This window comes from Terrapene carolina, unplaced genomic scaffold (genome assembly GCF_002925995.2).
Source record: "Terrapene carolina triunguis isolate 2854851 unplaced genomic scaffold, T_m_triunguis-2.0 Scaffold247, whole genome shotgun sequence".
NCBI lineage: Eukaryota > Metazoa > Chordata > Testudines > Emydidae > Terrapene > Terrapene triunguis.
The window spans coordinates 11,534,388-11,548,664 of record NW_020664598.1 but is presented as its reverse complement, the minus strand read 5'-3'; the positions used below and the strand labels follow the sequence as shown (position 1 = coordinate 11,548,664).

Below are 14,277 nucleotides of genomic sequence, written 5' to 3'. Positions count from 1 at the left end.
CTGGAGTCAACCACGTTGTCAGGGGGCTGGGAGGAGAGCACCCTGGGTAAGAACCAGTGTGTAGTGACAGGGTCTCCGTGTGGATGGCTTTCACCTCCTATAGACCCCTACAGCAGTGGAACAATAGGGGAAGAGTTCTGCTAGGGGAGCCACACACAGATTTCCTCCCCCAGAGCCTGTTTCTGCAGGTTTGTCCCTGGCTGTGGGGGGATAACTGAGACTATTTTATTTGGGGAAACAGCAAGAAGAAGAGATCATGAGAATAAGATCCCCATGTTGCACTGTGAGTAGCCCCACTGACTTCAATAGGACTGCTTAAAGGGCATAAAAGTTAAGCATGTGTGTAAGTCTTTGTAGGATGAGGGCGTAATGTAATACATAAAAGAGTCAGGCCCAGATCCACAAATTTATTTAGGCTTCTAATGTGAAGTAAGTGGAAGTTAGGACCCTAAATACCTTTGTGGATCTGAGCCTAAGTGATAATCCATCATGTTCACAAAAAACCCTTCTTACGTTTTTTATATAAGACATAGCTCTGTCAGTCATCAAATGCTACCGAACTGTAGCAACAAAAAACAAAATAAAACATTTATATTTAAAAACAACTTCTCCCGTGCTTTCAGCAAGATCTTACTGGGCTCTCCAGTCCAACAATCATGGAGCTCCAGGTGCAAGGGGAAAAAAAGGTATTTTCAGTGTAAATTATATTTTAGAGATAACTGTGTCTTGTGCTGATTGAAGCAATCTTTGTAAATAATTAAAATTCTAGTAATTTTCCAAAAGAACATACTCTTGAGTTTTATTATCTGTACACAGATTGTTAATATGTTTTAGCAGAAAAGCCCTAGGTCAAAACTGAGACTTTCTAGCAAATGTAGGGAAATTTACCTTCCAAGTGACATACATCATAATCTTCAATGCCTACTGGTCTAGAAGGCATTTGTCTGACTGGTTGTACATTCATTTCATTGTTCACATTTTTGGTGGGTATGCAAGCAGCCAAACCTGGTCAAAACTTTAGAGCTTTCAGTATACTGTGAACAGAAGGTAAATTTTAGATTAATCACCCAAGTTGTATCATTAAAATTACCTGCCTGTAATTACTAATTATTGTGTGAAAAGTTTAGCCCTAAATTGTGCATAATGCTAGGAAGCAATGCTTGAAGTCTGAAGAGAACAGAATGATCTGCTCTGCATAATCTATCCCCCTGTGTTTAAAAAAGCAAGAATTTAGTCCCCAACAGTGCAGCCTCTTCCATGCAGCATTACTAATAGTTCTTGCAATTTTATCATGAGTCTCATGATATTTGGTATTTTTGTTGATATCTGAGCTTCTGAGCATTGTGATCACATAAGACTCTCAGCTTCTATTTTTCAAAGAAAGGAAGTTTTTAGACCCCCTGGTTGCAGACAAGGAGCTACAACGTGTGATCCTTAAAGGCACAAAAGCCAGAAGGCAAATAATAACAATCCAGCATTTTTTATCATGATTTTAAAGCTAATCTTGTGATTTTTTGGGGGGGGGGGTGTCCTCACTCATGATTTTTGTATGCACGGGCATGGCGCTATTGCACATGCTAATTTTAAACAGCTGAGCAGTAGACCCATTGATTTTTAGGAGGGATAAAGTTAGACCTGTGTGTGTTTCTAGGACTAGGACCTGATGGCATAATTAAGAAGACACCCTTCAACACATTAACGCATGGGAACATTAAAATCCAGTCCTCTTTATTTAATTTTTTGCAATACCTGTTTGCACCCCCCCCCCAAAGATATTAATATTTTCCTGCAATGAATTTAAGGGTGAAAAATTATTTTGCAGTCTTGTAGTTTTTATACATTGGGGTGGGGGATTCAATTCCAATTCACCACGTTGTAACATGTTTTGATTTCTTCCACAAAGCAAAACATGAAACCCCGCTTTCCAACAAGTGCATTGGACTCAATCCTGGGATGTCACGGCCCCTGACCCTTTTACTGTCGCGGACGAGCACTGTCTGTAGAGCGGCAACTACAATCCCCACAATCCATTGTGCAGGGAACAGAGAAAAGGGGAGGAATGTGGTCTGCCGCATGGGTTCTGGGAAAGGTAGTTCTATTGCTGCTTCCCCTTTTTGCTCAGCTGAGGTCAGATTCCAAGCACCTGTCCCTTTGGAGGGAGGCCGAACTACATTCTCCACCACTCCCTTCGGGAATGTCACGATGCAGTTGCTTGATAACAAGTCAAACAGGAAGTGATGAGAGCCACATGGGAGAGATTTAAAGGTAAGGAGGTGCTAGACTTTGCTGGGGTTAGAGCTCACTTTGGTGGCTTTTGTATTGTGTTTTCTAGCTAAGAGCCTGTGGCATTTCATTCAGTTTGGGCAATCATCTTATTTTGTTGGGGTGGGAAAATGTTTGCAGATGTAGCAGGTAGGACACTTGTGGACTGGGGGGGTCCCCTGCCTTGTGGCGGTTAACAGTAATAAGAGTTTGAGGGGGAAAATCCACTCCCTATTGTGATAGCAAAGCTTGCTGTGGTGTGTCAGGGATCAATCCCATGAATGCTTGCTGAATTTAAGCTTGTGTGTGTGTGTGTGTTTAAACCTTTATTGCCACAACCATAAGAACTAGAAACATCCAAATGAACTTGGAGTAAAGTGATGCAGTAGCATCTGCCTGTATCTATTGATGGTTCCAGTGCTGTTGCGGTCTCTGATAAGTTTGTGCAGCAGCCAAGATAAATTGTCGGGGCTGTTCAATACTGCTGCAGTTCAGAATCATGTGGGCGGCAGCGAAACTCCCCAGAAATGTCAGTTTTATGCTGATGCTGCTTGGGAAGGCTGAGCAGTAGCAGCAGAGGCAGTCAATGGAGAGAAGACAAGGGATGGTGTTGGGTGCTCCGTGGCTGAGGCATGAGCAGTTAATGAATGTTCCTGAAAATGTTGGCCTTAGTCCTCTGACAAGTTGGTATCTAGGATGTCTTTCATGTTTTGATCATATTTATCAGTTCATGCTGAAGGATCACAAACTGCTTTACACAAGGCATATGTGCAGCACCACTGTAGTGCAGCCACCTCTGGTGTGAAGGACAGCAATCAGTGGGCACACAGAACTATGCAGAACAGTGGGGTTAAAAGGGAAAATTTGGCTAGGGTTACTGGGGCAAATCCCTACTCTGGTGAAAAAATAGCATGGGATCATTAATGTTGCTGCAGAGAAGACAGGCCCTGATTATTAGTAAAGAATACACAGATAGATAGTCCTTAGTTCTACCAAGATCAAAATATCACCCTTTAAAACTCTGTGATAAAGCAGCTTCATGCTTAATTTCCAGAGAGGTGCCTAATGCTGGAAGGGCGTTGACAATGAATTACTTTTCTGCTCCAAGAATTGGTGCCTCTAGATCACTGAGGCACGTGTGGATGGGACTTGTATACTTGACACAGTTACCAAAGATGTCTTGTGAGAAAGCAGAAGGCACAAAGCTTCAGGACTGTCACCACTCATGAACTTTGAATTAATGCAACATGAATAAAAGAACCAACACCAGCCTCCCCCCTCTGCCCCAGCAAAACTCTGACAGACCTAAAATGAGGGACAAATGGCAGAGGTGGCAATAAAAAATGATGTGGGATTAAATTAATTCCCTGTGTGTAAAGTAATCCATGACCTGAAAAGAAGCCAAGCCAATGCTTAGAATTTGTGAGGTACTTCTCATGTTCAGAGTCCTTTATACACATCATAGACTTGACATTTCTGATGTCTTAAATTATTTTCTGTGTTAAACAGCATAGTAGCATAAGGTTGGCGTGGGAAGTAGGTAAGATTGAGTCTTAAGTACCTCATATACATTAAAGAAATATTGCCAAGGTAAGCAACACTAATAATAAAATATGTGGGTAATGTTTGTCTACAAAGTCACAGTGTTTTGGGTGTTTCACTGCTCGTGCATTGTCAAACACCCTGGATGCCAATTCAATCTACCCAATCAAATGCAGTTTTAAGGCTAAACCCTTTCAATTCCTGAAGCTCTGCTATGCTCAGTAGGCTACACACCAAAATAAGATAGAGAGGCAGCCAGAGCATCAGTTTGATGCTTACTTTGCTGAGTCCCTTTACCCTCATTATTGTACCTTTTTAAGGTGCCAGGAAAGAGCTATTCATGCTTGTAAGGCTTTTGTGTGTCACAGTGATTTAAAACAAGCTCTTTTCCTGGAAAAAACGGATAGCTTGGATGTGAACAAGCTTTCATTTGGGAGTACTAAATTTCACTACATGCCCTTCAGACAAACTTGGAGCCTGATCCTATGGTTCTTACTCAAGTAAAACTGAAACCAGTGAGAACCTTACTTGAGTAGGGAGAGCAGGATCTAACTCTTAAGCTTTGTCTACACTTAAAAAAAAATCACCTGTTGCTGAACTGGAGCAAAACATGGCTTAATTGGGTGTGTAGATCAGGACAAACCATGTTCAGCTGTACTTGTGGTTGATTCCTATTATCTACAATGGCTAGGTCTCCTACTGCAGCAGAGAAGGCTTAAAATTAGCAGCAACCCAGTCTTCTCTAGGTCCTCTCCCCACTACCTCATTATTAAGCAAATCCTGAACTTTTGAAATGACACAGGTTTTCTATTACCCTATGTCTCAAAATGCTTGTCTGAAAAGGCAGCTGTATGTTTTTGCCAGTGCATGTAAAAATCATAAAACATGTGTATAACCTTATTATGTAAGCCCATATTGGGTTGCTCTTACTACCCAGAGAAATGTCCCAATGTCACAGTTCAATTGATAATATATTAGCTTGCTTGTCTTTCATTTGCCAAATGGATTGGAGCCTGCTTGTCATTAACATGCTTTAGCAACTACAGTAATTGGTTAACAAAGCTGTGTTCAGAAGCCTGGGTGGGGGTGCTTAGTAGCTGGAGACCAGGCCTGATATGCAAGAGGATCAATATGTTTGCTGTGGCTGGTGAGTTGATTTCATTGTGTGTATCTGCTTAAATTTATTTTTTAATGCAACTTGAATTACTTTTTTAAGCTTGAACTGTATCCAAATTGCTAATTCTTATTATAAAAGAAGAGGATAAAGGATAACTTCTTGCCTTCTATTGATCATGGAAATACAAGCCCTCTTCCTCAACCCTCCCCGCAAAAAAAGTGTGTGTTTAAAATTAAGCACAAATGTATACACTAGTAAATTTCAACCACTGTTTATGTCCTGATTGTAATGTAACGTAAGAGACGTTTCTCTCTGAACCCTTTCCTTCCCTCCTTTGGAATGGTCGGTTTAGAGACGTTGCTCAGTGTAACCCTCACAGGAAAGAGTAATGTATACATCTGTATGTTGGAAGTGTAGAGAGATGTATTATTCATACCTTGTCAATGGATATACTGGAAAACAAGCTGAATTTATAGTTCTTTTCCCTTTCCGCTAGTGCTGCTATAGTTAACTGTCTGAGTATTTCCATTATAAACCCATGTTTTCAGAGGTGTATAACTGTCTTTAAAACAAAGAGTTCATTAATCTTGTACCATGACAGAGAACGGACAATGTTGCATTTAGAAAACAGCTGTAACTGCATATGAAGGGGAGTAACCTCAGTGTACACACATGCTCCAGGAAAATTAACGAGTGTTTTACATATTAAGGGGACAATAGTATTTTACACTTGAAATGATGCTCCTCTGTCAGAGATCTGAAAGAGCAAGGTGCGTGGTGGTATTTCCCCCCCCATTTTACAGATGACAGAGCTAAGGCACAAATAGGTGACCAAATATCTTTGAAAATCTGGGCCAGAGATATTAAATAATTAGCCTTGGATCAACCAGGAAAGTGGTGGCAGTTAGGAATAGAGCTCAGTGCAAACTACACTTGCAGTCGTTTGCTGTAGCCATTAGACGCATTGCCGCTCCCAAGAACTATTCACCATTAATTCAGCTAAATCTTAACTGGGGCAGAAGAGCCTAGTGTTTTGTTAGCAATAATTGATGCGGCAGAGCTGAAAGAGACAGGCTTTATTAAACATACCACGAGACTGGTGTTCCATACTCCAGCTCTGCCTCTCTCTGGATGCAGCCCCTCTGGTTACACCCCTGAGCCTCAGGTCTCTCACTAATATATGCCCCTTCTGAAACCTGTCTTTCTCTGGTTCCACTCCTTTTATTACATCTGGGAGCTCCTTTGCTGCTAATGTTTCTTTTCCACTTTTCTTTACAGAGATGTACACCTATCTCATAGAGCTGGAAGGGACCCCGAAAGGTCATTGAGTCCAGCCCCCTGCCTTCACTAGCAGGACCAAGTACTGATTTTTGCCCCCGATTAGGGTGACCAGATGACAAAGGTGAAATATCGGGATGCGGGGGAGGAGAGGGAGCGGCGAAGCAAAAAAAAAAAAACGCCGGAGGGGGCCCCCCCAGCTTGCCTCATCTCCACCTCCCCCCTGTAGGGGAAGGTGCCCAGCTGGTGCAATCCTGCCCACTCAGACAGCAGCATTTCAGGCAGGTGGCAGCTCTGCCCTGCAGCACAGAGCACCCCGGGATTAGGAAGTGAGCGGCTGGGGCATGCTCAGCCTGCGGCCGCTGTGACCCCACCAAGTTGCCCTGCGCGTGGGGCGAGTCTGTCCCCACGTACAAGAACGGCCTGTAGCGCCGACCCGCCCGTCCCTGCGCTGCGGCCCCGGGGGGTTCGGGGCAGGGCACGGCACACACAACAGCTGGGCAAAGGGACCGGGGGACACGGGAGCCCTCGAGGAACGGGGGCTGCCAGCCGCCCCAGGGGAGAGGGCCGGTGGGCGGCGGCTCTGCCCCTCAGGCGCAGGGTCTGGACGCCCCGCGGCCTCTCCCACCTTCATGCGGCTCGGGAAGCTGGACAAACAAGCAATTTTGTCCTCCCCAAATCCCCGCCCTGGCCCTACCTTCTTCATGGCCGCGCCACGCACGCTGGTGTCACCCCCTCCCTCCAGCGCTTGCGCCGCCATACAGCTGATCAGTGCAAGCCTGGGAGGGAGGAGGAATGCGGTGTGTTTGGGGAAGAGGCGGGGCCAGGGCGGGGATTTGGGGAGGGATCCAATGGGGCAGTGAGGCGCAGGGATTTGGGGAGGGATCCAATGGGGGAAGGAGGGGGCAGAGTCGGGCGCGAGCCCCTCCGGGCTCCGCCTGTGCGTCGGAGTGGAGAGCAAAATTGGTGAAATCAGGACGTCTGGTCACCCTACCCCTGATCCCTAAGTGGCCGCCTCAAGGATTGAGCTCACTACCCTGGGTTTAGGAGGGCAATGCTCAAACCACTGAGCTATCCCTCCCCCCTTATAGTCATATGTGAATAAAAGAATATAGTTAAATCCCTGACTCAGGCTGGCCAGAAGATGGTCTCCATCAGGGTTCTAAATATGAAATCTGTGCGAAGAGTCACCACCAATAAACAGTACTCTTCTAAGCAGCTAGGGAAGCTGGTAGCGTGGGGGCCACCAAAGGATTTAGGTGTTGCAATGCTGAGCATCACGGTGCCTAACTTTCAGGCACCTAGAAAATCACAGGAGTAATGCTGCATTCCAAAAAGCTGAGTGAAACACCTCGGCTCCCTGTACAATGAATGGGAAGAGATAGCAGTCTACAAATGTGATCCACAAAAGCCAGCATGTTAAGTGGCTCACTGTCTCAGCTAGCCAATGGGAGATGCTGACCAGAGGGGTGTGTCCTAAACCCTTCCCCTCTGTCTGGTGCCTGAGGGTACATCTACACTACAGGGGGGAGTCGATTTAAGATACGCAAATTCAGCTACATGAATAGCGTAGCTGAATTCGACGTATCACAGCCGACTTACCCCGTTGTGAGGACGGCGGCAAAATCGACTTCTGCGGCTTTTTGTCGGCGGCGCTTACTACCACCTCCCCTGGTGGAGTTAGAGCGCCGATTCGGGGATCGATTGTCGTGTCCCAACGGGACGCGATAAATCGATCCCCGAGAGGTCGATTTCTACCCGCCGATTCAGGCGGGTAGTATAGACCAGACGTCAGTCTGGGCTACTGGAAGGTGCCTATTTCTGCTAGCAATCCATGAATGGGAACCCACTGCCTGGAGTCAGGTGGCTTATGCACCTAAGGAGTGAGTTAAATGCCTGCCTAGCTCTACACACAACATCAGGAGGAGCAGGTGGTGGTGCCTACTTTTATAATTTTTATCCCAGAGGTTAGAGTACTCACTAGGGATGTAAAAGACCCTGGCTAAATTGGGGGGCATTGAATCTGTGTCTCCCACGTCCCAGGTGAATGCTCTAACCTCTGGGCTAAGAATTATAAGGTGGGCAGCAACACTATGACCACCACCATGTCCTCCTCTTGGATTCTGACTAGAACCCAATCTGGTAGGAAGCTTCTAAGCATGCCTACCACATTGGGTCCTGCATGTGACTTAGGTGGCCGAACGTTTGTCTTTCCTGATTTGTGATTTGCTCTGGGGCATAGGTGGGAGATAGGCATGTGGGTGCCTGGAGGGAGGCAGTGGCATCCATGCCCAGAGGCAGAAATAAAGGGCCTATTGAACTTTTATTCTGAATACTTAGGTGCTGAGTGTAGGCACCTGCAAGGTTTGGCGGGAGTTTTGTGGATTGCAGTGGAGCCAAAACTGACACGTAGGTACCCAAGTCTTAGAGTCTAAGTGCCTAAGTACCTTCATGGATCCCATCCCTAAGGGCTACTGCACCAGGAGGAGGGATGACTTCTATTTGCTGGGAAGCAGGATTAGTTAGGACTCTCTGGGCGTGTCCACAATGAAGCCGGAAGGTGTGATTTCCAGCTCAAGTAGACGTAACTGTGCTAGTTCTGATGGCGCTAATGCACTAAAAATAGAAGTGGAGCCCTGGTGGTGGGAGTGGCTAGCCCTCCCAAGTATGAGTTCTATTTTGGTGTAGCTGGCATGCAAAGGAGCCAAAAAAATGGACTACAGCAAGAAAAGTATGTCGAATAAGCTAAAGGAGGCCACCCCTACTTTATTTGACATCTTCTGCTCTTTCCTGTTTAAGCTATCAGAACTGAGACTCCGTTACATATTGGTAAGCAGGTTTCCATAGGCCTCAGGGAGTCTTAAATCCCACCCAGCCAACACTTAACGCTTAACTTTATGTTCATGACATATATGAGGTGCATCAAGTTAAGCACAGGTATAAGTGTGGCAGGACCGGGGCCTAAGTGAACGTAAGGGCATCCCAATTTATGGTACTTTTATGCGTCACCTCTGACTTTGCCCCTCTGTATGAAAGAATTTATTCCGCATCCCCTTCTTACTGCAACTGTATCCATTCTAATACAGAATGTGGTGACTATTCTGTATTGTATATGCATGTCTAAAAGCTTGTGATGTCTACACATTGCACTCATTGTTTTTGAAGTATATACTGTGTGGGAGATTTTCAAAGGCACAAATAGCAGTTAGGCACCTAATTTCCCTTGATTTCTGAGGGGAGTTAGGCCCCTATCTGCTACTTTGTGCCTTTGAAAATTTCCCCATGTCTTTTATTCACCAGTAGAACTTTTTAATGCAATAAGGAGTTACTTTTGCGGCCTCATATAGACTCTAACAGACTATTGTTAAAAAGGCTTAAAAAAGAACAGTAATTGACAGTTTCCTGATTACACCTTACAGTTGAATGTAATCTTTTTGCAGTAGCATTTCCTTTAAACATATACATGTGGGATAATCGCATAACAGCATGCCACTGTGGTTTACAGGCTTCTTGATCTTTAAAAAGTTCCTGTAACAATAGTATTAGACCAATGACTTTTTTAGATGCTTTCCCTGTTGGTCTTTTCTCTGCCAGTCCACTCACCCATTTTAGCATGTGCTGGTTGGACGGAAGTTCTAGAGTTATCATTCCCCCTCTTTGGCTGGTGAATAGCAGCATGTTTGCATTATGTAGCCAATCATACATTCTTTCTCCCCTTCATTCATGCTTTACCTCCAGTTGTGGCTGTTAGAATCACTGGGGTTGGACATCTGGCCTGTGCTCTTTCTTGGGTCCAGTTCTGCAACCCTTATTCACATTGAATAATATTACTCATGTGAGCAGACCCATTTATATCAATGGAACTTCTTGTGTGAGTATATACTACATGATGTAACGAAGGGGCCAAAGAATGGTCCTTCTACTCATCAAAGGCTCCAGACTCCCTGTTCTCTTTTCATTCTGTGTTTTGCTACTGGGTTTTTTTGCTGGTGTGTTTTGCTGTTTCCAGGTACTTTGTAATTGCACTTTTATTTCCCAAGTATTAATAGGGTGACCAGACGTCCTGATATTTCGGTGTCTGTCCCACGTCCTGACCGATCTTTGTTTGGGACACATTTTGTCCCGATATCCGCCGGCAGCACTGTGGGTTTTTTTTTTTTTTTTCCGGCAGGACTCATGTCCCGATATTTTCTTCCCCTCATCTGGTCACCCTCAGTATTAATAACTTTTTGGTTGCCCTAGGCCTTGGTGATTCAGCCCATTTCCAGTATGTCAGTGTCAGGCTGCATGTGGCCAGTACCTGCAATTTCTTCCTCTTTTCAATGGGCTAATAAGCAATTGTGTTCTTCAATTCAAGGTCTGATCAATTTTCTTTTTCCATAAGCAGAAACAGGTTGCAGATGACTGCACACGGTGATGCTAACATAAACTTCCTCCTATCAGTGCCCTGTGACAATCTGTTCTAATCCGATTTTCCCCATCTATTCCTCTTGCCTTGCCCTGCCCCTTTTATTTGCTTCTGTGACTCCTTTAGTTGAGGCACGTGGAACTGTTTTTGTTGGGGGCACTGTGAACTGTATAAGAGTTTGGATTTCTATTGCTGGCAAACTCGAAAAACACAGGTACTTCGTCTGTGGAATAGCGATCATTATTGGTTCATTCTCTCTGAACCCCTGTCCTACTTTGAAGTAGGCTGCCTGCAGTCGCTCTCTAATGGAGTCCTTTCTGTTTGGTACAGGGGAAGACTGTCAGTTTTTTAATTGTAGTCTAGAGAGTTGAGGGAGGGATCCTGTAACTATAAATACAAGATAGGTCTCTAAGTATTGCTAATCATTTGGAAAAAAACCAACTAGGGCACTATAGCTACCTGGTCATTGGCTGTAGAATTGTTGGACAACCAGTTTGAGATGTCTTAAATTTAGGGCCAGCCTTACTCGTGTACCTTAAGCCTGGATCCACACATGTAATTAGGCACCTAAAACTGGGGTATAAGCACCTAAGTCCCATTCCTGGTCTCCACTGCGATCCACAAAACCCCCACGCAGCTGCTGTTGAACACTGTAGGTGCCTAAACTCACTTGGTGCCTAAGTTTTCAGGATGAAAGTTTCCTAAGTGTCTATGTTTCTGGCTCTGGGCACGCACGCTGCAGCCTCCCTCTAGCTGCCTGGAAGCCTAAGTCCTAGAGTGATCCATGAATTGGGGGAAAATAAATGGGAGAGTGCCTGTCAAGCCTGATTCAGTAGACATGCTTGGGGGTCACCAGCTGGCTGAGATCCTATTCAAAATCTGGCCACAGGAGGAGGTAGTGATGGTACTGCCCACCTTATAACTTTTAGCTCAGTGGTTAGTCCACTCACCTGGGCTTTGGGAGACCCAGATTCAATCCACCCCTCTGCCTGAGAGGGGGAGGATTTGAATGGAGTCTACCACACCTCTCAGAAGAGTGCTGTAATCACTGAGCTGGGGTACAGTTTGTACTCATCCAGTCTCACCTGTTGAAGCTGTTCCATGGTGTATAAATAAAGAGTCACTGCAGAAAGGGATCTGGATCCTGGGTCTTCTTCCAGGCTATAAGTCATTCATTCTCTCTTTCTCTGGCCCGGTGAGCCTTTAAGTAATTATCCAAAGGGGAACAGCTTCAACAGGAAAGAGTGGTTGAGTACAAAAGAATAGTGCAAACATGTAGGGACAAAATCAGAAAAACTAGGGCACAAAAATGTTACACCTCGCAAGGGACATAAAAGGCCATAAGAAGAGATTCTGTAAATACACTAGGAGCAAGAGAAAGACAAAGGGAAAGTGTAGGTCCACTACTTATTAGCTCTCTGTCCCTGCTAACACATGACATCAAGAAGTGAGGTGTTGAATGCTTATTTTGTTTCAGTCTTTACTAAAAAGGTTAATTGTGAACAGATACTGAACACAATTAATATTAACCTCAAGGAGGGAAGGAGTGCAAGCCAGAACAGGGAAAGAACAGGGTAAAAAATATTTAGATAGGTTAGATGTATTCCAGTTGGCAGGGCCTGATGAAATTAATCCTAGAGTACTTGAGGAACTAGCTGAAGCAATCTCAGAACTGTTAGCGATTTATCTTTGAGAACTCATGGAGGACGGGTGAGGTCCCAGAGGACTGGAGAAGGGCACATATAACACCTACATTTAAAAAGGGGAACAAAGAGGACCCAGATCATTATAGACCAGTTAACCTGACTTCAGTACCTAACCAATTATTCAGTACTGGAACAAATTATTAAACAATCAGTTTGTAAGCACTTAGAGGACAATAGGATTAAAAGTAAAAGCCAACATGGATTTGTCAAGAACAAATCATGCCAAACCAGCCTAATTTCCTTCTTTGACAGGGTTATTAGCGTAGGGGATCGAGAAGGAGCAGTAGATGTGATGTGATGTATCTTAATTTTAGTAAGGCTTTTGACACAGTCCCGCATGATATTCTCATAAACAAACTAGGGAAGTGTGGTCTTCATGAAATTACTGTAAGGTGGGTGTTCAACTGATTGAAAAACCATAATCAAATAGTAGTTATGGTTTGAAGTCAAACTGGGAGGACGTAACTAGTGGGGTCCTGCAGAGATTTGTCTTGGGTACAGTACTAGCCAATATTTTTATTATTGGATAATGGAGTAGAGAGTATGATTCTAAAATTTGTGGATGACACCAAGCAGGGAGAGGTTGCAAGCCCTTTGGAGGAATGGATTATCATTCAAAATGACTGACAAATGGGAGATTGTTGAATTTCATGTTGTTGATTTCAAACCAAAGACAAGTGCAAAGTACAACTCTTAGTAAGGAAAAATCCAATGCACAACAGCAAAATGGGGAAATAGCTGGCTACGTGGTAGTACTGCTGAAAAGGATCTGGGGATTATAGTGGATCACAAATTGAATATGAGTCATCAATGTGATATAATTGCAAAAAAGGCTAATAAAATTCTGGAGTATATTAATTGGAGTGCTGTATGTAAGACCCAGGAGGTAACTGTCCTGTTCTACTTGGCACTGGTGAGACTTCAGCTGGAGTTCTGTATCCAATTCTGGTCTCCACACTTTAGGAAAGAGATGGACAAATTGGAGAGAGTTCAGAGGAGAGCAACAAAAATTATTAGAAAACTGACCTGTGAGGAAAGGTTAAAAATGGGGCATGTTTAGTCATGAGAAAAGAAGACTGAGGAGGACCTGATAGCCCTTTATATACACCTCTATCTCGATATAACGCTGTCCTCGGGAACCAAAAAAATCTTACCGCGTTATAGGTGAAACCGCGTTATATTGAACTTACTTTGATCCACTGGAGTGCGCAGCCCTGCCCCCCCCGGAGCATTGCTTTACTGAATTATATCCGAATTCGTGTTATATCGAGGTAGAGGTGTATTTGAAAACTGTTGTTATAAAGAAGACAGTGATCAATTGTCTCCAAGTCCAGTCAAGATAGGACAGGAATTAGTGGGCTTAATTTGCAGCAAGGGAAATTTAGGAAAACTTTTCAACAAAAAGGGTAGCTAAGATCTGGAATAAGCTCTCGAGAGATTGTGGAGTCCCTGTTGTTGGAGGTTTTTAAGAACAGGTTACACAAACACCTGTCAGGGATGGTCTAGGTTTACTTGGTCCTGCCTTACCATAGGGGCCTGGACTAGATGACCTCTGTGACAGATATCCAATCACATGCAATGTCTTTGGGGATGAATGGTTTATATATGATGGTGTTCTGTTTCATGGGGAAGGGTTATAGGATTGCCAACTTTCTACTTGCACAAAACGGAACACCCTTGCCCCGCTCCTTCTCTGAGGCCCCGCCCTCGCTCACGTCATCTCTTCCCCCGCCCCATCACTCGCTCTCCCCACTCTCTCTCACTCACACATTTTCACCGGGCTGGCTCAGGGGGTTGGGGTGCAGGAGGGGGTGAGGGCTCTGGCTGGGGTGCGAGTTCCAGGGTGGGATCAGAAATGAGGGGTGCGGGGGGGGGGCCTCCAGGTTGGGGCAGGGGGTTGACATGCAGAGGGATGAGGGCTCTGGTGTGGAGCTGGGGATGAGGGGTTTGGGGTGCAGGAGGGT

General features: G+C 44.7%; 1 protein-coding gene across 1 annotated transcript in view; it reads left to right on the top strand.

The window, feature by feature from the left end:
• The first annotated feature begins 2,242 nt into the window (after positions 1 to 2,242).
• The window catches only part of TBXAS1 (thromboxane A synthase 1), a 335,034-nt gene continuing 322,999 nt past the window's right edge, over positions 2,243 to 14,277 (top strand). The window contains exon 1 of the mRNA XM_024211589.1: positions 2,243 to 2,265. The gene's annotated coding sequence lies outside the window, so the exon portion shown is untranslated. The remainder of the gene's footprint in view (positions 2,266 to 14,277) is intronic.